We start from the raw sequence: 25,716 nt of genomic DNA, 5'->3' as shown, positions 1-25,716 counted from the left end.
GGAGAGTAGCACTAGTCTATAGCCTGAAGGCAGCTAAGGGAGTCACTAGAGATTCCGATACTCTTGCCAGTGGATGAATGAACATTGCTAAAGGCTAGTTTAATGGCCACCAATTCACCAGTGAAGACACTGTAGCCATTTGGCATAGAGTGGAGTTCACTGCACTGTGCGTGTGTGTATGCAAAGCTTGTTCGTCCATCGACTGTTGAGCCATCGGTGAATACCACTTCTGAATCCAGATGTGTCTCAAGGACAACCAAGAACAGTCGGCGAAAAATTGTGGGGTCAATGGAATCTTTTGGCCCAAAGGATACTTTGAGACAAATACAAAGTCGGAGCACAAGCCATGGGGACCGATGCAATGTCTCCCTCACCAGAGGCGATAATGGAGGAAGTTGCAGTTAGAGAGACACTGGAGGCATGCAGCAATTGTAAACCTAGTTCTGGGTCACTGTTGTGGACCCGTGTCCTTCTCCAAGGAAAAGAACACAGTAGTTGGGATGTTCAGGGGCTATGAAAGCATATAGTGTAATTCAGCAGCTATTATTGGCTGCCTGATAGGTAATACAAGGACTCAAATTTCTACTAGTAGGTTGTTTACAGGGCTAGTTCGGAAGGCTCCTGTCACAAGTCAGACCCCACAATGATGTATGGGCTCCAGAATACACAATGCTGAGGTGATGATGAACATATGCAAGAGTCCCACAGTCAAGATGGGACTGATCCAGAGCTTTGTAGAGCTGTAGAAGGGTTGAGCGATCTGCACCCCATCTGGTGTTACTGAAGCAGCAGAGTGTACTGAGGTGGCACCAGCGCTTTCGCTCAAGTTGGCGAAGGTGGGAAAGCTACGTCAGCTGGGAATAGAAGATCAGTCCCAAAAAGCGGTGAATCCAAGAAGTAACAGATCATCTAGGTAGGGTGTGGGTGAGCACTACGATGGTGACAGAAGTGTATAATGCAAGTCTTGGCAACTTAAAAGTGAAAGCCATGAAACTGCAAGAAGGTGGGAATTTAAGGAGATGGGACCTGGATAAACTGACTAAACCAGATGTTGTACAGAGTTTCAGGGAGAGCATAAGGAAACAATTGACAGGAATGGGGGAAAGAAATACAGTAGAAGAAGAATGGGTAGCTCTGAAGGATGAAGTAGTGAAGGCAGCAAAGGATCAAGTAGGTAAAAAGACGAGGGCTAGTAGAAATCCTTGGGTAACAGAAGAGATACTGAATTTAATTGATGAAAGGAGAAAATATAAAAATGCAGTAAATGAAGCAGCAAAAAGGAATACAAACGTCTCAAAAAGGAGATTGATAGGAAGTGAAAATCAGCGATGGCTAGAGGACAAATATAAGGATGCAGAGGCTTATCTCACTAGGGGTAAGATAGATACTGCCTACAGGAAAATTAAAGAGACATTTGGAGAGAAGAGAACCACTTGTATGAATATCAAGAGCTCAGATGGCAACCCAGTTCTAAGCAAAGAAGGGAAGGCAGAAAGGTGGAAGGAGTATATAGAGGGTTTATACAAGGGCGATGTACTTGAGGACAATATTATGGAAATGGAAGAGGATGTAGATGAAGATGAAATGGGAGGTAAGATACTGCGTGAAGAGTTTAACAGAGCACTGAAAGACCTGAGTCGAAACAAGGCCCCGGGAGTAGACAACATTCCATTAGAACTACTGATGGCCTTGGGAGAGCCAGTCATGACAAAACTCTACCATCTGGTGAGCAAGATGTATGAGACAGGCGAAATACCCACAGACTTCAAGAAGAATATAATAATTCCAATCCTAAAGAAAGCAGGTGTTGACAAATGTGAAAATTACCGAACTATCAGTTTAATAATTCACAGCTGCAAAATACTTACGCGAATTCTTTACAGACGAATGGAAAAACTGGTAGAAGCCAACCTCGGGGAAGATAACAGTTTGGATTCCGTTGAAATGTTGGAACACGTGAGGCAATACTGACCCTACAACTTATCTTAGAAGAAAGATTAAGGAAAGGCAAACCTACGTTTCTAGCATTTGTAGACGTACAGAAAGCTTTTGACAATGTTGACTGGAATAGTCTCTTTCAAATTCTGAAGGAGGCAGGGGTAAAATACAGGGAGCAAAAGGCTATTTACAATTTGTACAGAAACCAGATGGCAGTTGTAAGAGTCGAGGGACATGAAAGGGAAACAGTGGTTGGGAAGGGAGTGAGACAGGGTTGTAGCCTCTCCCCGATATTCAATCTGTATATTGAGCAAGCAGTGAAGGAAACAAAAGAAAAATTCGGAGTAGGTATTAAAATCCATCAAGAAGAAATAAAAACTTTGAGGTTCGCCGATGACATTGTAATTCTGTCAGAGACAGCAAAGGACTTGGAAGAGCAATTGAACGGAATGGACAGTGTCTGGAAAGGAGGATATAAGATGAACATCAACAAAAGAAAAATGAGGATAATGGAATGTAGTCGAATTAAGTCAGGTGATGCTGAGGGAATTAGATTAGGAAATGAGATGCTTAAAGTAGTAAATGAGTTTTGCTATTTGGGGAGCAAAATAACTGATGATGGTCAAAGTATAAAGGATATAAAATGTAGACTGGCAATGGCAAGGAAATCGTTTCTGAAGAAGAGAAATTTGTTAATATCGCGTATAGATTTAAGTGTCAGGAAGTCATTTCTGAAAGTATTTGAATGGAGTGTAGCCACGTATGGAAGTGAAACATGGACAATAAATAGTTTGGACAAGAAGAGAATAAAAGCTTTCGAAATGTGGTGCTACAGAAGAATGCTGAAGATTAGATGGGTAGTTCAGATAACTAATGAGGAGGTATTGAACAGAATTGGGGAGAAGAGGAGTTTGTGGCACTACTTGACAAGAAGGAGGGACTGGTTGGTAGGACATGTTCTGAGGCATCAAGGGATCACAAATTTAGCATTGGATGGCAGTGTGGAGGGTAAAAATTGTAGAGGGAGACCAAGAGATGAATACACTAAACAGATTCAGAAGGATGTAGGTTGTAGTAGGTACTGGGAGATGAAGAAGCTTGCACAGGATAGAGTAGCATGGAGAGCTGCATCAAACCAGTCTCAGGACTGAAGATCACAACAACAACATGGGTGACAGCCCATGACTGTGCCCTATAGGCAATTCTGAGCTACACCCATACTAGAGGAGCAATAATAAAAAGCAAAAGTCATCGGCAAATAAGGAGAGTGGTACCAAAGACCCTGCAGCCGCTGCTAGACCACTGATGGCCACCAGAAAGAGAGGGACGCTAAGTACAGAGCCCTACGGGACCTCATTCTCTTCAATATGGGCGGTACTGTGTGAAGTACTCACTTGCACCTGGAACGTATGCTTGCGACAGGAAGTTCTTGAAAAATACTGGGAATGGAGCCTGAAGATCACACTCGTGACGTAGTAAGAATGTGGTGAATGTTGAAAAAGACAGCGATGAGGTGCTGACGACTTGCAAGGCCATCTGGATGGTGGACTCCTGGTGAACCAAATAATTAGCAGTGGAGTGGCCTTTGCGAAAACTGCCCTGAGAAGCAGCCAAAAGGCCCTAAGACTCAAGGAGAAAACACATCTGCTAGCTCACCATGTGTTTCAGCAACTTACAGAGAACGTTGGTAAGGCTGGTAAGGCTGATAAGGCTGATAAGGCTGATTGGGCAATAACTGTCCATCCCTAGTAGGTTCTTACCCAGTTTCAGTACTTTAACTATCGTGCTTTCTCACCACCGATATGGGAACTCACCCTCATTACAGATCCAGTTAAAGACAGCAAGGATGTGACAGTGACAATCCACTGAGAGATGTTTCAGCATTTGGTCGTAGATGCGGTCTGGCCCTGGGGCCATATCAGAGCAATGGACTAAAGCACTGGAGAGTTCCCATTCACTGAATGGTGCATTATAAGACTCCAGGTGATGGGTAGTAAAAGATAAGCACATTCACTCCATCCACCATTTAATAAGCCGAAAGCCAGGGTGGTAGTTCTCAGGTGCAGACGCGTGAGTATAATGCTCAGCAAAATGTTTGATGACAGTGTCTGGAACAGTACAAACGGTATCATTTACAGAAATACTTGGTACATCTGCAGGGGACTGGAACCATAGAGGTGTCTGATCTTTGCCCATACCTGTGATGGAGAGGTACATGATGCAGCAGTGGAAACATACAGTTCCCAAGGTTATTGCTTTCGTCGTTTTATGAGATAGCGAAAATGGTCACACAGCTGTTTAAAGGCAATGAGGTACCCCAGTGAAGGGTGCTACTTCTGGTGTTGGAGAGCCTGCCTATCATCTCTAATGGCGCAGCACTCTTTGGGGCACACCAGAGTACAATCTTCCAACGGGGGGGATCCTGAGGATGAGAGGATGGCCAGTTGGCTGCCAAAAGAATGGCTGCCGTTGTATGCTGAACAGCTGTGCTCGATAGGCTACATTGCAATGCGGAGCTGAGGATGACAGCACATGTGACCCATCTCAATCAGCATAATGGAGAACCGATCTCGGCAGGCATCCAGTGGAGCAACACTGAGGGAGGGACAGGAAGATCGGGAAGTGGTTACCACCACACGTCATAATGGACCCTCCAGTGGACAGATGGTAGCAGACCAGGGCTGCACATGGAGAGATCAATGGCCAAATAAGTTCCATGTCACACTGAAGTTTGTGGGGCATGAGAATAATTCAAGAGGCAAAAATTGAGCTGTGCCTGTAAAGTTTCAATGTCTTTACCATGGCCAGTGATCACTGTACAACCATACAAAGGATTATGGGTGTTGAAGTCACCGAAGACTTGGAAAGGTGGGTGGTGGGGAGGGGGGGGAAGAGGTGGGAGCTGAGAGAGTAATGCAGACAGTACATCCTGGGTCATGACATCATTGGGAGGGAGATAAACATTACAGATGGTAAAATAAATCCTGATATGCCCTTACCTGAATAGCCAGTCTCCAAATGTGTAACAAGAGGCACAAGGTCACTGTATACAGTGTCCAGCACATACATACAAACTCCACCCGATACCCTCTCATAGTCCATATGATTCTTAAAATAACCTCAGCAGCCATGAAAGGCAGGGGTTCAAGTTGCTGGAAACCACGTTGCCTGGATGGCAATACAGAATGCAGGGTAAGTGGTTAGAAGCTCAGCCAGATGGTGGAAAAATCTGTTACAGTTCCACTGGAGGATCAGACTGACTGAATACTGTGGGGGCATGAAGCGACTACAGAGGAGGGGGGGGGGGGGGGGCAGGTTATGACTTAGGGTCATGTGCTGCCACCAGCTGAGACATCAGGGGATCCACTGACATACGTCCAGCAGCATATTGCCAGTGGAGATCTGGCGTCTCAGGGGCCACTGGGATCCCCATCTTGGGCACAGTAGGAGTACATGCAGAATCTGATTTCTTAGGGGTTGCCAGAGTTTCCTTTGTCATACAGGACTTCTTTTTCTAGCTCTCATCCTCTTCCTCTTCAGAAGATGACGACTGGGAAGGTGTCCTTGAACTGGTTTTAGGGACAGAGGAAGAATGAGAAGTCCAATGGCCAGCAGCCTGTGGTTCCTTCAGCCACTTGCTGACATCTGGCTGTGAATCAGCAGGAACTTCCTTCCGGAAGAGCCCCAAGTGACTTCTTCCTAGCTAGAGAAGCTGGAGGAGGATGAGGCACCTCCAGCTGGGGAATGGGGACCTGTGTCCCTGGCAGGTGGGGAGCCAATGCTCCTGAAATGAGTGGAAACACCAGAAGGGGCCCCGGCTGCCTTTTGGGGGTGGGAGTGGGAGGGAGGCATCCACAGGTGGCTCCAAGGGCCCACTGCACAACGCAGAGGACGACACTGCAGCTGTAGTGTAGTGTAAGATTGTGTCATTTGTACGGGATTAAGATGTTCATACTTTCTTCTGACCTCTTGATATGCGAGCTTGTGCAGGGTCTTATACTTATGGATTTTCATCTCACACTTAAAAATAGAGCAAACTGGTGACCAGGGACAGTGGAGCTCGCTGCAGTTTACACATACGAGGGCCCAAGGAACATTCGTGTGCAGCAAGTGTCCACAATCCCTGCAGACAGGGGTAGCGGTGCAATGGAAAGACATATATCTGAACTTCAGGTGTATGAAGCATCTCACAGGAGAAGGAACATAGGATTTCATGTCACACTGGTAGAACATCACCTTGACCTTCTCAGGACACTTATCACCATTGAAAGGCAATATGAAGGCCCCAGTAGCAGCTCTGTTTTCCTTTGGTCCCTTATGGACATGACAGATGAAGTGCACACCCCATCATTCTAAGTTGGCCTGCAGCTAATCATCAGATTGCAAATGAAGATCATGGTGCAAATGATGCCCTGGACCATACGGAGACATTTATGGGGAGTTACAGCCATGGGAATGTCACCGAACTTTCCACAAGAGAGCACCTCCTTATGACTGAGAACAATGGATGGAACCACTCTTCATCTTAGAGACGGCTGCTGCTTCCCTGTGTTTGTCTTCAATGTGTTCCACAAAAAATAAAGGCTTTGTGTCCAAACAGTTGTCCCCGTTGGTCCAGGTACAGACCAGGTATTGGGGGGAGGATTTTGCTCCTTGTTGTATAGTAGTGTGTTCCTCCCACGGTGTGGTGGGGGAAGGGAACACACTGAGATCATACTTTGTTGCATCATATGAGGCCTTTCCGTTTCAAGAAACTGCTGCAGTTGTGTGACCACCAGCAGAAGAAAGTTTAAGTCACTTTGTGTTCAAACTATCCATCATGGTGCCACCCACTCCAAACAGGGGCTCTCCCCATGGGCACTACCTAGCCACAGCAATGGCTACCTGGTCAGTAATCTGCTGCCAGGAGTCCCCGTGCCCCAGTCATGATGGGCACATACTCCATGCATACAGGGGAGTGTGCAGCGCAGGCGCCAACAGTGCGATCCCTGTCTCAACAGGGGGCTACTCGCGCAGGTACCGGAAGACACCCGCCCCCCCTCCCAACGTGATGGCCACTGTGCTGGGTTTTGAGCGTGGTACGACACCAGGAAGGAAGGGCGCCAGGGTGGAAGGGCACAGAGGCGGAGCTTACACCATAGTGAGTGACCTTCAAATTTGGAAAAGATGGCAGACCAAAGCCAATAATGGGGATCATATAATTGTTAATGGAAGGTGAAGATAGTGCTGGAAGTGGAACTACAAATCAAGGCCAAAATTGTGAGCCAAGTCCAGGCAGGGTCTGCACCAAAAGAGCCATCCGACGGGAAATCAGAGGATGCAAGAGAGAGTCCAAGTGTAGGTCTGCTGCGCAGAAAGAGTAAGTAGTGCTGCAAAGACTGTGGTAGCCATGCACATACTCACCAAACAGAGGTGAGGCCACCTGGGGGAGGGGGGTAGTTTGCGTTTGGAAGGTAGGAGATGGGTCACGAGTCGTGCTTTGGTAGGTCAGGTCAGGTCAGTCGGTAGCGCACTTGGCTGCGAAATGCAAAGGTCCCAATTTAGAGTTTCAGTCTGGCACACAGTTTTAATCTGCCAGATAGTTTCTTATCAGTGCAAACTCCGCTGCAGAGTGACAGTTTGATTCTGGAAACTGTTTCTTGTTTCAAATGTAATCACTGTGGCTTTTAATACATTTATCCCGCTGTGAGACAAGATGGCCAACAACTTCATGGAAAACTGTTTGCTGTTGCCTACAGAACCATGATTGTACCCAGGAAAAAGCCTCTTCGTCTGAAGCAAATTGGTGGCCATGAATGTCTCTTTTCATGGCTCCAAAAAGATGGAAATCGCAAGGGAAAAGACAGGAACAGTATGGAGGATGTGTATGGGCTTTCCAGCAGAACTTCTGCAGCATAGTTGAAATGTGTGGAAAGGGCCACATGTTGCCAAGGTTGTAAAGAGTATGCCACAGAAATTTAACTGGGAAGCCCTAACACATCCTCCGTACAGTCTCTCCCATGTGATTTCCACATTTTTAGCACCCTGAAGAAAGACATTTGTGGCCTTTCATTTTTTTTCTTTAAAAGGACTAAACTACTAAGGTCATCAGTCCATTCATGAACGCTGATTTGCTTCACATGAAGAGGTGCATGCCTGGGTACAATAGCAGTTCTGTATGCAACTGCAAATACTTTTCCGTAAAGAAGTAGGCCATCTTGTCTTACAGGGAATAGATATGTTAACAGTTACACTGATTACTTTTTCTCCAATTGTCTCATTTTCATTTAACTGTCCCTTATATACAGCACATCTATTTCAGGGAATTCTAGGCTGATTCCTATTAATATACATGGCAATTAGGTCCATTTTTGGCCATATATTGTTATTAAATTCTCAATTTGTGGTTGCAAATAAAAATAATTGAGAGACAGAGCTAAATGGTTTTCAGCCCATTCAGACTTAACCAACAGCTCACAAACAGCTAGCACGTAATCAACTCCTATTTGACATCAACCAATGCACCTCCTCAGGAGAAAATATGTACTCTGTTTCATGGATAGATTACTGAGGAATTTTCCCATTATTAAGAAGGGATGTAATATATTTTGGCCCACAAAATCAATTTTCCAAAAATATTATTTTCTTGATCTACACAGTTTAATCCATGTTGAGTGTGAATTTTATCGTGATAGCAGCTTTAGAAATGCCTTTAAATTGTTAAACTAATTAACTCTGCACTGGCGGGCACTCCCACCTTTTTCGACATTTGGGAAACTGCTTGTTTCAGCAGAATTTTTGTCAGTGTGAAGGCTATTTTCTTTCTATATCTTTGGCTTACATCTATATCTTTGCCTGAAAACTTTCTTGCATGTGGTTTATTTATGTTTTGACAATACTAAAACATATTAGTAGGTGGAAGATTGAATTTGCAAACCTTTATGTGGAAGTCAAGATTTATGCATTATGGATGTTGGAAAAATGTATTTAGGAAATGGAGGTTTCATGGAAATAGGTTTACCAACAATAAAGAGGAAGCAGCTCAAAATGAAGAACATAAGCTCTCAGCTTCAGCATCGAAACTTGGGACAGGAGAATTGTACAGGTGCGTGAATGATGATGATATGGATGCCACTGGATTCAGACTTATTGATTTACAGCTTCTCTACCATAAATTTGTAATTCATGTGGCTATGAATTTTAATTTTCCTCCTTCAAAAAAACTTACACTGGTACCTATGAAAGCAATTCTATGTTACTATATACTCTGAGATGCCTTGGACAGGGCAGGGAAGGAGGTAATTTATTGTGTGGTTTTCTGAACATGGCTCCACCTTTTCTCTGCATGGAGTTGCATCTGTTATTGTTATTGACTCAGGTACAGTTTTAGGTGTAGAAATTGTCTAAATTCTGCCACCAGTGTGCAACAAGGAAAATTTCCAACAATGAAGACAGTGAGAAACTGCATAATTTTTAGAGCATGCTACTATATGCTTTTCTTGCCAGTGGCTCAAGTGAGCGTTGGAGGCTGCTGTAGTAGTGAGGATGTTCTCTAGATCTGAGGACCAGTATGGTATTAGATATACTAAATACCTTGGTGATGGGGACTCCTCTTTGTTCAAAGCTGTAACAGACAAAAATCTGTACAATACAACAATAGAGAAGTTGGAGTGTGTTGGCCACATCCAAAAGAGGCTTGGTGGTAGGCTTCGTCGCTTGCTGAAAGATAAGAAAGGTGAAGTACTTGAAGATGGAAAACCACTAGTAGGAAAAGGCAGGCTTACTCTGAAAGAATTGATTCTCTTCAGTTATTTTATGGGAGAGCTATCAGGAAAAACACACATAATTTAGAGGCAATGAGGCGTGCTGTGTGGGCAATTTTTTTCCACAAACTATCCACTGACCAAACACCAATGCACAGTCTGTGTCCGAAAGACAATTGGTGTAAGTTCAACAACAGAAATGAGACACATTCACATAAACATTCATTACCAGAATCTGTTATGGATGCTGTTACGGCCACATTGAGGTTTCTTGCAAACCCTGATTTATTAGAAATAACTTTCGTGTTAACCCTGTCTTTGCTCGAAAGAATAAATGAATGATATTTCTGAGTCCCTGTGACTGCTATAGTTTCATTTTTTCCCTCCTATCCAATATCCATTCTTCTGAAGCATGCTCATCGACTGACACACAGAAAAAAATGACTGATACGATGTTCACTTTACGCCACTCAGACAATTGGAAGGGAGATAATATTTCATTAGTGATAGGATTTTGCAGACTAGCTTTGGATGCAAGACTTTTACTGTGTTGCCAATGCCATTGCACACTCCCTTTCCACAAGAAGTAGTGTAAAAATGCCATTCTACCTCAATTCCTTCAAAATTTTTAGCATGATGACATGAATTAGTACAGCTTTTTTGAATCTTATATTGTGCTTTTGAACCATCTCACATGTACAAGTACTGAGTTGTGCATCAAACTGTCTGACATAAAACAGAACTTTTGTAGGTGAGGATATTGTTTTTATTATTTTAATATTTTGTTTCACAATAAACAACACATGGCTGCACTATGCAAATGGAATTATTCCAATGGAATCCATGGGCTTCATCTTTAAGCACAAACAAAAAATTTTCGGCAAAATAACATGCAATAAAAGCTTCATTCTGCATTAGTGAATTTTTCTTTTCAGAAAAAAGAAGACTGCTGTTTTGCAACAAAGTCATGTCATTTTATCTGTGTACACAAATTGAGCACAAATTCCTCTCTTGATTTGGTTACAGTCTAAAACATACAGAGATCAACAGTAATCCACTGTTCGTAAGATATGTTCCTTATCACTTCCTCTTCAAATGCAGAAATTAAGGCATCTTTAAAAGTGCTTGCATCAGGACAGTACTCTCATTCATCTGTGAAGCACTGAGTATTTGGTGAGTTGCACACAATTTTGAACATGCAGCATTTGTATGTGGGAAGTGAGCTTTCATAATCTGGTATGGGGACCTTGCTCAAGTGGGTATCTGCTATCATTAGCTTCACATTTTGATGAGCTGTACAAATTCAACCAGAGTATGTCCAACTTGCTTCAGCTGTAATACAGTTTCTTGGCTTTACTTCCGCAAATTTTGAGAATCCAATTTGGATCTGCGGGTAATTTGATTTGAAAAGTTTGTGCCCTTCTCTTAAGTTTCCTAAAATTAATCATTTTTCAGCATGCATAGGCCTTTTGCTAGGCATTTGCCTACTAATATCATTTAAAAGTATTTCACTACCAGAACAGTTTTTGCAAACAAGGTCTGTCGAGGCTTAGGATCAGGAGTAGATAGTATGCCCTTTTCTCCCTCCCCCCCCCCCCCCTCCCCTTGCCATGTAGTTGCTCACTCCAAACTCTCTTTCTATACAAGTGCATGGCCAACTTCTGGGTAGTGAAGTCAACACACAAAATTTTTCACTTTTGCCCAGAAGTGTTAAATTTGTCTTTAAACTGATCACTCATTTCTGTTTGTGGACCATCATAGCCACTTATTTTCTGATTCTCCCTGAAAGGATGTTCCATCTATTCTGCACTTAACTTTTTTTATCTGTGCAATATTTCTTTGAGTTGATATGTTTCTTTACTACTGGGGATTCTGCTATTGAAATCAAAGACACACTCAACAAATGCAAGTCGCCTTGAACATGCGCAAACTCAGGGTCAACAGATGTGCTACGGCTCACTTGCACCTTTCCATAAGATTCTTTGCTTTCCATTAACAACAGTTCAGCTTTTCATTTCTTCTTCAACACTTAAGTTCAGATCATTCATCCAAGAAATTATGCTTCTAAGATCTTACTCACCCAGTGCAGTTTTTTCTAAGGGATTACAACAAAATTTTGATTCTTTTTTATCCATAATTTGTTTTCTTCTTAAGAAGTAAATGAAAGATAAATCACAAGCATCAAAAAGATGAAACCTATAATAGATATAAAAAAATGGGAAATTAATTAGTTTCAATTATATTAAAACATTAATTATGGAAAGTAAAAAAAAAAGGCTGCTATATGTGTGCCTGCTTCTTGCATCTCATGTACTTCAATCCAGCAACCTCCTCCCCTTCACCCCCCCCCCCCCCCCCCCGCCTCTAGTGCTCTGCTAAATTTATTCAACAATTGATCTTTATTGGAGTGCATTATTGTGTCCATAGAAGTGAATGTGTTTGTTTTGCTGTCATATATTGGTAGTATTTATTTCCATGTTCTGTATTGTCTACTTCTGGCTGCAAGCTCACTTGTTAAGCAGTCCTTTTGTTGTGCTTTCCTGAGACTCAACATCTCCACTATATTGTGATTAGCAATATATCCTCCTCATAATATTGTCAAAAATACAGATTTAGTTAATTATTGACTTGTATTGTATTGTATTGAACTGGGGACCTAGAAATAATGGAGAGGCTTCATCCCCACCATATCCCTCAGTGGTTCACAACCCCACAACAGGCTACAGCAGACCACTCACCCCACTGCCGCCCCACACCAAACTCAGGGTTATTGTGCTTTTTGGCCCCCAGTGGAACCACTCGGAAACGTCTCACACCAGATGAGTGTAACCCCAATGTTTGCATGGTAGAGTATTTATCTTGTACGCGTACATGGAGAAAGTGTTTGTGCAGCAATTGCTGACATAATGTAACTGATGCGGAATAAGGGGAACCAGCCCGTATTCACCGAGGCAGATGGAAAACCGGCTTAAAAACCATCCAGAGACTGGCCAGCACACTGGACCTCGCCACTAATCCACTGGGCGGATTAGTGCTGTGGACCGGCACATCTTCCCGCCCGGAAAGCAGGGCGTTAGACCGCACGGCTAACCGGGCGGGCAATTATTTACTTACTCACAACATAATTTTTAAAGAGAGACAGATGTGTAAGTAGAGTCCTGAATCTGAAAATATTGAGTATGAAAATCATTGTGGAAAGTCACATCTACTATTGAGACTTAAATTTATGGGTTAAGTTTAACAAAAATATTTAAAACATTTATGGAATCTGGTAGAAGACTTCATTGAAAACAATAAATAGGTTTTTTTTCCAAAATTTTAAAATGTGAAGTACCTGACTAGATAACAGTATTTTCAGAAGGTGGGCACACTGTAACCCACCTGGTACTGCATGCACTAAACTAATTATAAACTAGTTTAATTATTATTTTAACTGTCTTAGTTGGGAGTGTTCTTATCACCGACAAAACTGTGAAAGTTTTAATAAGGTTTTCAATGACTTTCACATTGTAGGGCTAGATTTTCAGAAATGGAATAGACTACATACTGAACCTTGAGTGAAGCAGTATTTGATGCTTTCCACTTTGATTTTAGTTTTGCTGTTGCAATGGTTTCTTTAATATTACACTAAGATTTCTTTTCAAAATCATAATGGGTGTGCATATGTCATCAGTATCATCCAACTGCATCCCTTCTCCCTCCAGCGCAAATATCTAAAGTGGCTCCCTCACCTCCACCACCTCAATGTCTTTCTCCATCCCTCTTACTGAAAATCATAGTGTCACCACTCACTGTTCGAGTCATCACCTTGGCCCCTCTCCTCTCACTTTTGTCAATAACTACAATAAGCAAAAAAAACTTCAAGAAACAGTCCTTTTTATTTCTAATACCATAATACAATGACATATAATCTTAACAATACATCCTCTGATAATAAATCAATACTTACCACATTACTGCACATAACTAACAGGTACTGCACACTACCCAATATAAATTCTAATGAAATACAAAAATAAATGTCTTATTACAATCCATATTTAACTAGTAACACAAACTTGTTACTTTCAGAATAAAACCATTACATAATGATTAATTTCAACACAGGATATCATCACAAAAACTGAATAATATTTAATACAGTACTGTAAAACAAAACAGAAATGAAAAGCTAATTTGAAAGAAGTACATAAGTTTGAATACCCATTTTGAAATATAAAGTGCCCGTGAAATGAATGTGCTTAGTGACCTTAATTTTTTGTCTTACTTAAAAGTCCATTTCTCTTTACTGTATCTGCAAAATTGCCAGACTCAATGGGGATAGTGTATGGTAGTGAACAACCTCCGCTCCTCTCCCTGTCTGTAACTTCATTTCAACTTTGTTCAATTATCTTTTCAGTAAGAATTAGATTTCAGTTGAACTGGTAGGGAGCATGCTCTGCTTTTGTAATAACTTTGAAAGTGTAATGAGTGGCAGCTCACATAATCAAACCTTTGCTATATATAGTGTCATATTCTGGTCTATATTTTCATGTTAATAATTCAATATAAATTGTAAAATGTTATATCTGTAACCATGGACTGAGCCTCCAGTCTTCTGAAACCGTTTCAGCGAAAATCACAAAACAGTTACTACTTCTAATTCACACAAAAATTTAAAAATGACTACGAGAAATTACTGAAAATGTGGGGTGTTGCATTGTCCTGCTGGAATAGACCAAGTCCGTCGTGTCACCTGTTGGAGTCGTATCTAGATGTATCGGGGTCCCATATCATTCCAACTGCACACACCCGCACCATTACAGAGCCTCCACCAGCTTGAACAGTCTCCTGCTGATATGCAGGGTCTCTGGATTCATCAGTTTGTCTCCACATACTCGTACACATCAATCCGCTTGGTACAAATTCAAACGAGACTTGTCTGACCAGGCAACACGTTTCCAGTCATCAACAGTCCAATGTCGATGTTGACAGGCCGAAGCGAGTTGTAGAGCTTTGTGTTGTGCAGTTATCAAAGGTACACGAGTGGGCCTTCAGCTCAAAAAGCCCATATCAATTATGCTTCGCTGAATGGTTCGCACACTGACACTTGTTGATGGCCCGGCACTGAAATCTGCAGTAGTTTGTGGAACGGTTGCACTTCTGTCACACTGAACAATTCTCTTTAGTCATTGTTGGTCCCGTTCTTGCAGGATCTTTTACCGGTAACAGTGATGTTGGAGGTTTGAGGTTTTACATATTCATGGTACACTCGTGAAATAGTCATACGAAAAAATCCTCATTTCATCACTACCTCAGAGATGCTGTGTCCCATCTCTTGTGCGCTGACTACAACATCACGTTCAGTCTCACTTACTGTATATACTCGAATAATCCGTGCATGTTTTTTCCCGAATTTTAGGACGAAAAACTGGGGTGCGCGGATTATTCGAAACATCGTTGGTACTGCTCCGCCTCCAACAATACATCCCATTATACTATTGCATTGTTGCGGCCTCCGTCTGTGACGCATCAGTAGCACGTTATGAGTGAAGTATTAACGTATTCAAACTTGTTAATTATGACTACAAGTTCTCGTTATCGCTCGTACACTGCTAAAGAAAACGTGAAAATTATTGAAGAAGCCGAGAATATTGGAAACCGTGCAGCAGGAAGAAAGTACGACGTGAGTGAGAGTTGTATTCGCGACTGGCGAAAAAATAAAACGCAGCTTCAAGAAACTAATAGTAATCGCCGGGCATTTCGCGGCCAAAAAGCGAAGCATCCGGACCTCGAGAAAAGACTCTGCGATTATGTAGATGAGAAGCGACAATACGGATGCGCGGTGACGATTGAAATGTGCCAACTTAAAGCATTGCCTTTGGCCAAAGAACTAGGCATTACCAGTTTCAAAACTAACCGGGGCTGGCTATAAAGATTTTTCAACTGAAATGGTTTAGGATTCCGGAGGAAAACTACTATCGCTCAGCGGCTTCCAGGCGATTACGAGGAAAAAATAGTGAATTTTTATCGTTATGTGATAAATCTGCGCCGTAAACAGTCCTATATGTTGTCGCAAATTGGTAATGCGGATCAAACGCCAGTCTATTTTGAGATGCCGCTCGACAACACAGTGAATAGGAAAGGAAAATCCAGCATCATGATACGAACTGGCGGCAGCGAGAAACTAAGATGTACAGTGATGATGTGTGTAACTGGCGATGGACGAAAGCTACCACCTTACGTGACATTTAAAAGGAAAACTATTCCGAAAATATCAGTAAAAGGCATACCGGTATTAGTGAGAGCGAATTCGAAAGGGTGGATGAACAATGAACTTATAATTGACTGGATGACACATGTTTGGCAACGTCGTCCTGGTGCGTTACTGAATTTACGCAACATGTTGGTCCTGGACAGCTTCCGCGGACATACAACTAAGGAAGTGCGAGACAAATTACAAAAAGGGAAAACTGACTTTGTGATTATCCCTGGAGGCCTAACATCCATCCTACAACCACTAGATGTATGTATAAATCGGCCATTCAAAGCTGCACTTAAACAGCGATATACGCAATGGAAGGCTGATGAAAACCATAAGTTCACACCTAGTGGAAAAATCAAACGGCCGGATTTGTCCCACATTTGTGAATGGGTGAAAAGTACATGGGACTCCATTCCGCAACCACTGGTGGAAAAATCCTTCAAAAAATGTTGTTGTTGTTGTTGTTGTTGTTGTTGTTATCTTCAGTCCTGAGACTGGTTTGATGCAGCTCTCCATGCTACTCTATCCTGTGCAATCTCCCAGTACTTACTGCAACCTACATCCTTCTGAAAATGTGGAATCACAAATTCACTGGATGGAACAGAGGACGACGCTCTATCGGAAGATGGTGAAGACGACAACGATTCTCCCGCTAGTGATGACAATGAAAGTTATGAATAGAGTGGTAAGAGAGGAAACGTACCGGTATTGACTCAAATATTTTATTGTACATACCATATTAACAAATTCTTAAACAAGATAATTCACATTTCTTTTTTGCTATTGTAGGTACGCGTAGAGTCCCGGCTGGCGGTGATAACGTTCCCCGGCCGCCCGCCCGTCTAATGGGCCAGCCGGCCAGCTGCACGCCGCTGAATCGGTTGCGTTTTAACGATGTATCAACCTGTACAGCAGCGTTGTTTCATACCTGTAGTTATTATACATACTTTTGAACGCATCATAACGTTGGAACAATTTTTTTTTGTAAATAAGGCAAATTAAAGCAAAAATTTTTTTTCCTCTTCCTCAAAATTGGGGTGCGCGGATTATTCGAGTATATACGGTAAATCTTGATAACCTACCATTGTGGAAGCAGTAACCGATCTACCAACTGCGCCAAACACTTGTCTTATACAGGTGTTGCTGACTGCAGTGCCATACTCTGCCTGTTTACATATCTCTGTACCTGAATACGCATGCCTATACCAGTTTCTTTGGTGATTCAATGTATGAAGGGCATCTGAGCAACCATAAGATTGGCTTAGTACACTACTATACTTTGAATACTCATTGAATGGAAGCTACATAACTATTACCATGATACCATCACAAGCATGTGGTTTCACTGTGATGTAGTCACGTCACACACTGCTCAACATTTTATGGCAGTAATTCACAAACTGTTTGGGGGTCATATGATTTCATTTAATGATGACATACCATGGCCTCAATCATATAATGATCACATGACTACTATATCAAAAATGGTTGAAATGGCTCTGCGCACTATGGGACTTAACATCTCAGGTCCAGACTGAAGCGCCTAGAACCGATCGGCCACCAGGGCCGGCTGACTACTATATCATAGAAGTACACACTTACAGTAACTATTAAACTCACCATATACACAATGTGATCAAAAGTATCCGGACACCCCAAAAACATACATTTTTCATATTAGGTGCACTGTGTTGCCAGTTACTCCATATCAGCGACCTCAGTATCATTAGACATCGTTAGAGAGCAGAATGGGGCACACCACGGAACTTACGGACTTCGAACATGGTCAGGTGATTTGGTGTCACTTGTGTCATATGTCTGGACGTGAGATTTACACACTCCTAAGCATCCCTAGTTTCTGATGTGATAGTGAAGTGGAAACATGAAGGGACACGTACAGCACAAAAGTGTACACGCCGGCCTCGTCTGTTGACTGACAGAGACCACTTATTGTTGAAGAGGGTCGTAATGTGTAATAGGCAGACATCTATCCGGACCATCATACAGGAATTCCAAACTGCATCAGGTTCAACTGCAAGAACTATGACAGTTAGGCGGGAGGTGAGAAAACTTGGATTCCATGGTCAAGCAGCTGCTCATAAGCCACACATCATGCTGGTAAATGCCAAATGATGCCTCGCGTGGTGTAAGGGGCGTAAATGTTGGACTATTGAACAGTGGAAAAACGTTGTGTGGAGTGGCGAATCACGGTACACGATGTGGCGATCCGATGGTAGGGTGTGGGTATGGCGTATGTCCAGTGAACGTCATCTGCCAGCCTGTGTAGTGCCAACAATACAACTCGGAGACGGTTGTGTAATGGTGTGGTTGTGTTTTTCATGGAGGGGGCTTGCATCCCTTGTTGTTTTGTGTGGCACTATCACAGCAAAGGCCTACATTGATGTTTTATGCACCTTCTTGCTTCCCGTTGTTGAAGAGCAATTCAGGGATGGTAATTGCATCTTTCAACACGATCAAGCACCTGTTCATAAGGCACAGCCTGTGGCTGAGTGGTTACACGACAATAACATCCCTGTAATGGACTGGCCTGCACTGAGTCCTGACCTGAATCCTAAAGAACACCTTTGGGATGTTTTGAAACACCAACTTCATGCCAGGCCTCACCGACCGACACCGATACCTCTCCTCAGTGCGTCACTCTGTGAAGAATGGGCTGCCATTCTCCCAAGAAACCTTCCAGCACCTCATTGAACGTATGCTTCCGAGAGTGGAAGCTGTCATCAAGGCTAAGAGTGGGCAAACACCATACTGAATTCCAACATTACCGATGTAGGGTTCCACAAACTTTTAAGTCATTTTCACTCAGGTGTCCGGATACTTTTGATCACATAGTGTAGCATAGATGCCCAGTTGCAGAGAGCCACAACAGAAAGACTGTCAAACAACTAAGCTTCCAGCCAAACAGGCCTTCTGACACACACACACACACACACACACACACACACAGTCTCTGGCTGCCGAGGCCAGAGCTCAGCAGCCAGAGGCTGTGGTCATGTGTGTGCGAGTTGCATTTGCATGTGCGTGTGTCGGTGTTGTCTGATTGTGATGAATGCCTTTTTGCCAAAAGCTAACAACATCGTGTGTTCTGTCTCTTGACCAAGAAGTGATCCGGACTTTTAAATTAAATTGTGAAAAGAAACTTCTGTGTTCCCTAGTTGCAAAAATGGACAACGCAACATCCATGTATGACCCAGCTAAGTCTGTGACCGTACGTGACCCTGTCAGCTGGATTAAAAGTACGTGGAATGAAGTGAAAAATGGAACAATTAGAAAATGCTTCATTAATTCTGGTTTTCAGTCTTCACAAAATGGGTATGCTGGATAAGTAGAAGGTGGCAATGAATCAATAAATATCCTGAGTCACCTGTATGATGCTGCCAATACTGAATTGGACATTTCTACAGTGAATGAAGAAATTGAATGCTTCAATAGTGCTGATAATTGGGAAGATGTCATTGAGGAAATTAACCTAGATCCTCAGTTTGATGTTTGGTTTGTGGGCACTCAACTGCGTGGTCATCAGTGCCCGTACAAAGTCTCAATTTTTACACAGTCAAATTTGTACACAGTCCAATCTAGCCACTGTCACATGATGATGATGATGATGATGATGATGATGATGACGATGATGACACAAACACCCAGTCCTCGGGCAGAGAAAATCCCCAACCCAGCTAGGAATCGAACCCGGGACCTCATGATCCAGAGGTAGCAACGCTAGTCCCTAGACCACCCTCTGTTAAGGAGATCCTCAGTGTAGAGAGAACAGTGATAGTGAAGATGACAATTCCTGTTGAGGCAATCCCATTAGGCGATGCCTTACATAGTATTGCTAGACCCAAGTCACTTGCTGCTGTGCTTTCCAACCAGAAACTGATGTACTTAGTATCTGAGTTGGAAAAGGAATACGAGACTGTGATTGTAAACAAACATATGAAAAAAGTGTGTGCAAACAAATGTATGGAAAAGTGTGTGCAGATGCCAATTTACATGTATTTTACTAAGTAAACAATTAGGTACATACTTTATTATTATTATTATTATTATTATTATATGAGCTTGTTCTTCCCTTTAGCATTTGCTGCCATTGTGTTTACATAATTATGTTCAGCATCACATTTTACTTTGGTCATCCTTTGAGAAAAACGCCCATCCAGATGAGCACTTTCTCACAAAAATCGAGTGGTTGCCTTAAAGAGGTTTCACTGTAAAACAGAGACAGAGGGATGGCAGTTGCAGCAGGCAAAGGAGGCAGGGTCAAGGACCCCCTAACCGAGCATGTGACAGGGGTCACCCCCTACCTGAAACACCTCACCCAAACATAGTTTAAAATGTTATATCTAAGAATAAAAACCACTTTCGTGGAGAAAATGGAGAATCAGTTCACCTGTCTGTGAGTCATCTGGCAACATGAGAGGCAAAGAACTCCGAAGACCACACTTAGCCTGGAGAGGCAGGAGGAGGAGGAGGAGACATTCACCAGGAGAGCTTCACAACTACGATGTGGAGGTAGCTCATTATGCAAAATAAAACTGTGATTCAGTCTGGTATGATTAATGCGGAGGGGACATATGATAGCGGGTTCTTCCTGGGAGGAGCACCAAGATAAGTGTCATGCAGCATTAGACTCCTCGATAGTGCGGAGTTTATTAGAAAGGGCAGTAGCCCACCAGATGTCATTCCATCTCCAAGTGAAGAGAGGTGTTATTTGCAGCCACACATTTGGGACTGTCAACATAAATTGCTTCTCTAGTCAGTCACCAGTTCATTCCCTCTGATATGCACGTCTTGGGACCCAGAGAAAGACAACTGAGCAAGCAATACAAATAAGGGCAGAAAGAAAGTCATGAACAGCAGATATCACAAAGTGACAGGAGTAACATCAACCAACAGCCTGGAGACTGATCATTGAGTTGCTACACATTAAAACACTGTTGAGTGAAATGTGTTTAATAAAACATACTGCTATGTTAATGGCTATGCTTCCACTGTAAAAAACATTGCATGTTCTTGGCAACAAAAGATGTTCCTGACTGGCAGAAAGCATATCCTGTACTACAGATATCTTTAGAGTCATCAGTCTAAATGACAGAAATACTCTGATGCTCCTGAAGAACTGAAAGGAACAGATACTGTAAGGTCATGAGGGTGACAGAAATTATAGTATTGTGGAACATATCAGTCTTGATTCATGGCCTGGTTACTAACCAAGGGGAGACGTGCAGGGAAACATGGGTAGCACATCCTAAGAAAGTTAGGAGGTCTCGACAAGAGGCCTCGAGGTGCATTCCAATTGGTAATCCCACTCGAGGGGATCGATGGTTCTTGGATGCAAAAAGAATAAGTTGGATGATTAGGAAAGTCTCAGACGGTGATTGCATAAGTGAGCAAGGGCTGGTACTGTCAGAAATGATGCAGGAAGAGACATGTTTCAGTAAGATGCCTGTCAATGGACCTAGCCTGGAAGGTGTCACTGGCCAGTCTTACTTCACAATGACGGACAGGGCTTAACAACTTCGAAGCTGAAGGCACCACTGAGCTAAGCCATAAAATCAGCAACCCTAGTCCAACTGTGGTGATACCAGGGCTCGGCAAGTACAGAAAAGAGCAGCACAATCCACACCCCAACAGGTGTGGGCAAGGAAGCAGAAAGCATTTAGCTTCCATATGCAGTTAGTCTTTAGTTGACAAATACAGGACATCCAAGTCATCTTTTTATCAAAGAGGTAGCCCAAAAAAAACAGGACTGTGCAACAAAGTCAAGCGTTGGGTAACCAAGTACAGTTCTGGGTCAGGACGGGCCATGGTGTGACAACACAAATGCACAACTCGTGTTTTCATGGGAGAGAACTGGAGACCATGGGACAGGGTCCATGTGTGGGCCTTCTGATGGCACCTTGGAGCTGACATTCAGCCAACAATACAGAATGGAAGCTATATCAAGTGCAAAAGTTGTCAACATGTAGCACGAATGTGACCAGTGGTCTGACAGAGATCACTATCTGTTGATGATGATGATGATGATGATGATGATAAAGAATGTAACACTCAGTGTGGAGACCTGTGGGGAGCTTAGTGACATACCAGCTTTAACCCAAAACAACCCATGGGATAGAAAATGATGAATAAAAATCAGTAGGGAGCCTCCAAAGCCCCAGTCATGGAGGGAACGTAAAATCTGATGGCACCAAGTTGTGTTGTAAGACTTCTGTATGTCAGAAAAGACTGAAATGAAGTGTTGGTATTTAGTAAAAGCCTGTCTGTTATTTCTAACCTAACCAGGTGGTTGGTTGTTGATCAACCCTCCTGGAAACCACATTGATAGGGTGACAACAAAAGGCCCCATAATTTGAGAACTAAGAATAATTGTCGGACTATAATTCTTTCAAGCCGTCTGCTGATCACACTGGTGATGTTAATTGGTTACAGCAGCTGTCAATGGACATTTGGTTTTTGCCTGGTTTAGGCATTGGGGTCATGATACTAGCCTGCCAATGTTAAGTGAAAACACCTTCCAGCCAAACAGTGACTGAGTAGATGGGGTCTGAGTAATATTCAGATGTTTAACCTGATTCTGAATCAAATTAGGGCCTGGGGCCATTTTGTACACTAAGTAAAGAGCCTGAAGCAATTCCCAGACAGTTAAAGTTTCATTATGTACTTTGGCATGACATAAGGAAAAGGATAGGTAGTATATCCAACTTGTCTTTTATGCATTCGAAAGGTAAGCTAATAAGTAGGGGACGCCGATGCAGTTTCAAGCAGTTTCAAAGTGGGTCATGAGATGTTTGACATGAACCAAAGCATTCCTAGATATATCATCATAAATGAGGAGACTGGGAAAGTTGTTGATCTTTAGCAGTGCAGTTAACTACAGAGCTTGGTCCACACCTGGGATGAAGTGGTTTACACTTCCACAGAGACGTATGGCTCTTAAGGTGTTTAATTAGACAGCAAGCCTTAGCACAGAGCCACTTAAAAGTGATGAGGGTGGTTTCTCAAGGATATTGCCTGAGATGCTGCAGGCTCCTTCAAAGATCCTGAATAGCTGTTGCAATGTCTTTGGTCAACCATGGCACCAGTCAGTGGCCGACTGGGTTCTACAAAGGGAGATAGCAGATCCAGTGGTACAAGTTGCTATGATCTAACAGAGAGGGGGGTGTCTGTCAGTGATAAGGAAGGGACAGAATCCTTGGAAAGTGGTCACTGTCACACAGATCATCGTGCATTGACCAGTGTAGCGAAGGCACGAGTTTGGAGCTATAGATCATAAAGTTGACAGCCAAAAAGGTGCCGTGAGTGACAATGAACTGGGTAGATATACCACCAATGATGAAAAACAGATCGACATCAGAAAGAACCTGGTTAATTAGACGGACCTACCAGGCCAACTGATGCCTTCTCACAGGGGATGGTAAACACTGAAACCCTCAAATAGGAAAGGGGGGGGCGGGGGGGGGGAGCATAGATTTTGCATACAGTGGTCATCTTAAGTTTCCCTGCCTGGAGATAGATAAACATACAAATGGTGATTGCTGAGGCCATTTACATTTGTACTGCTACTGCAACCAGATGCTCTTTGGGGCACATATGCTTCCTGCATACCGCATGATAACCTCAAAAAATTGGAGAATGGTCATCTGTGAAATATGTTGTGGAGAGTTGGTTGGTTGGTTTGTTTGAAAGAGGTGGGGAAGGGACCAAACTATGTGGTCATTGGCCCCTTGTTCCTATTAAAACAATGCCACAAGTGTGAGAATATAACAGATGAGACATACAACACAACACGGAAAGAAAGGAAAGACCACAAGAATGAAGGATAGGCAATGAACACTAAAAGGAACAAAAGAAGACAAGAAAACAACAAAGAGATGCAAGAAACAGAAGAGAGTAAAACAAGGATACAGATTACAGTGGCTGGCTGAACACGAAAATAAAAAGGGAAAGCAAGCCACCCTGCAACATATTACAACCTCCACCTTAAAAGCACTACGGTGGAGGACACAGAAGGACGAAGGACATGCGCTAAAACTCAGACAGAATGGTAATACCCACTCTCATGGATGAAACATAAAAACAAATCAGCTGATGAGGCGTTGTCTGCTAAAATCAATGATAACGAGTCCAGTAACCAAAGATGAAGTCACAGGGCAGCCAAAGAAGGGCAGAGCAGAAGAATATGGGCCACTGTCAACCAGGTGCCACACCAACACTGAGGTGGTCTTCACAGCGCAGGAAGTAGCTGTGGGTCGCCCAGGCATGGCCAATGCAGAGCCAGCAGAGAAACACGGAGTCCCTGCGAGAGGCTTTCATCGAGGATTTGCACACATTCATGGTCCCCTTAATGGCTCACAGTTTGTTGTGTGTACTGAGATTTTACCATTCCGTCTCCCAAAGCTAAAAACCTTGCAGCGTAATAATGAATGCAGGTCAGTTGCAGGGATGCTGATCCCCAGAAGTGGTTTCCGGGTAGCCTGTTTGGCCAGCCTGTCAGCAAGTTCATTTTCTGGGATTCCGACGTGACCAGGAGTCCAGACGAACACCACTGAATGACTGGACCGTTCCAGGGCACTGATGGACTCCTGGATGGACGCTACCAAAGGATGACAAGGATAGCACTGGTCGACAGTTTTCAGGCTGCTCAAGGAGTCAGTACATAAAAGAAAAGACTCCCCAGGGCATGAACGGAGATACTGAAGTGCATGAGAAATGGCCACCAGCTCTGCAGTGAATACACTGTAGCCATCAGGTATGGAATGCTGTTCAATACGGCCACCATGAACGTAGGCAAAGCCAAAGCAACCATCAGCCATCGAGCCATCGGTGTAAACCACTTCAGAGCCCCAGAACACATCAAGAATTGAGAGGAAGTGACAGTGGAGACCGCAGGGTTAACAGAATCCTTAGGGCCATGTGAAAGGCCCAGACGAAGCTGCAGCTGAGACATACACCATGGAGGCATACGTGAACGGACCACAAGTAGAGGTGGTAAAGGGAAGGACTTCATTTTGGATAGAAGGGACCACACGCAAACCGCAATCGTTAGCCCCGCCCTGGGCCGCCGATGCGGGAGATGGACTGCCGCGGGTGGGAAAAGGAGACGGTAATACGGATGCTCAGAAGAGCTACGAATGTGAGCTGCGTAACTGGTGAGCAGTTGTGCATGTCTATCTGCAGTGGAGGGACCCCAGCCTCCACCAGTATGCTGGTCACCGGACTCGTCCTAAAAGCTCCTGTCGCTAGTCGAACCCCCGCACTGGTGCACAGGGTCGAGTAAATGCAACGCTGTGGGTGCTTCCGAACCATAAACCACACTCCCACAGTCAAACTTCAGATTAGACCAGGGCTATGTAGAGCCGCAGCAGTGTTGAGCGATCTGCACCGCAATTGGTGTTGCTCAGGCAACGGAGGGCATTGAGGTGCTGCCAGCACTTCCGCTTAAGCTGACGAAGATGAGGTAGCCAAGTCAATCGAGCGTCGAAAACCAGTCCTAACAATCGATATGTCTCCACTACAGTGAGTGGATCATCATGAAGGTAAAGTTCTGGGTCCGGATGAATGGTACGAAGCCGACAGAAGAGCATGACAAACTACTTTGCATCTGAAAACTGGAAGCCATGGCCTAGAGCCCATGACTGCGCCTTGTGGATGGTTCCCTGTAGGCAACACTCAGCAACAACAGTACTGGAGCAGCAATACGAAATGCAGAAGTCGTCAGCACACAGAGAAGGTGAGACGGAGGCCCCGACAGCTGCTGATAGACCGTTAATG

The 25,716-nt window shown here is 43.4% G+C and overlaps 1 protein-coding gene across 1 annotated transcript in view; it reads right to left on the bottom strand.

Annotated features, from left to right (window-relative positions):
- LOC124721730 (zinc finger FYVE domain-containing protein 9) overlaps positions 1-25,716 on the bottom strand; it is a 377,978-nt gene that overhangs the window by 318,851 nt on the left and 33,411 nt on the right. The gene's annotated exons all lie outside the window — the stretch shown is intronic.

This window comes from Schistocerca piceifrons, chromosome X (assembly GCF_021461385.2).
Source record: "Schistocerca piceifrons isolate TAMUIC-IGC-003096 chromosome X, iqSchPice1.1, whole genome shotgun sequence".
Classification (NCBI taxonomy): Eukaryota; Metazoa; Arthropoda; class Insecta; order Orthoptera; family Acrididae; genus Schistocerca; species Schistocerca piceifrons.
This window is presented reverse-complemented; position numbering and strand designations above follow the sequence as displayed.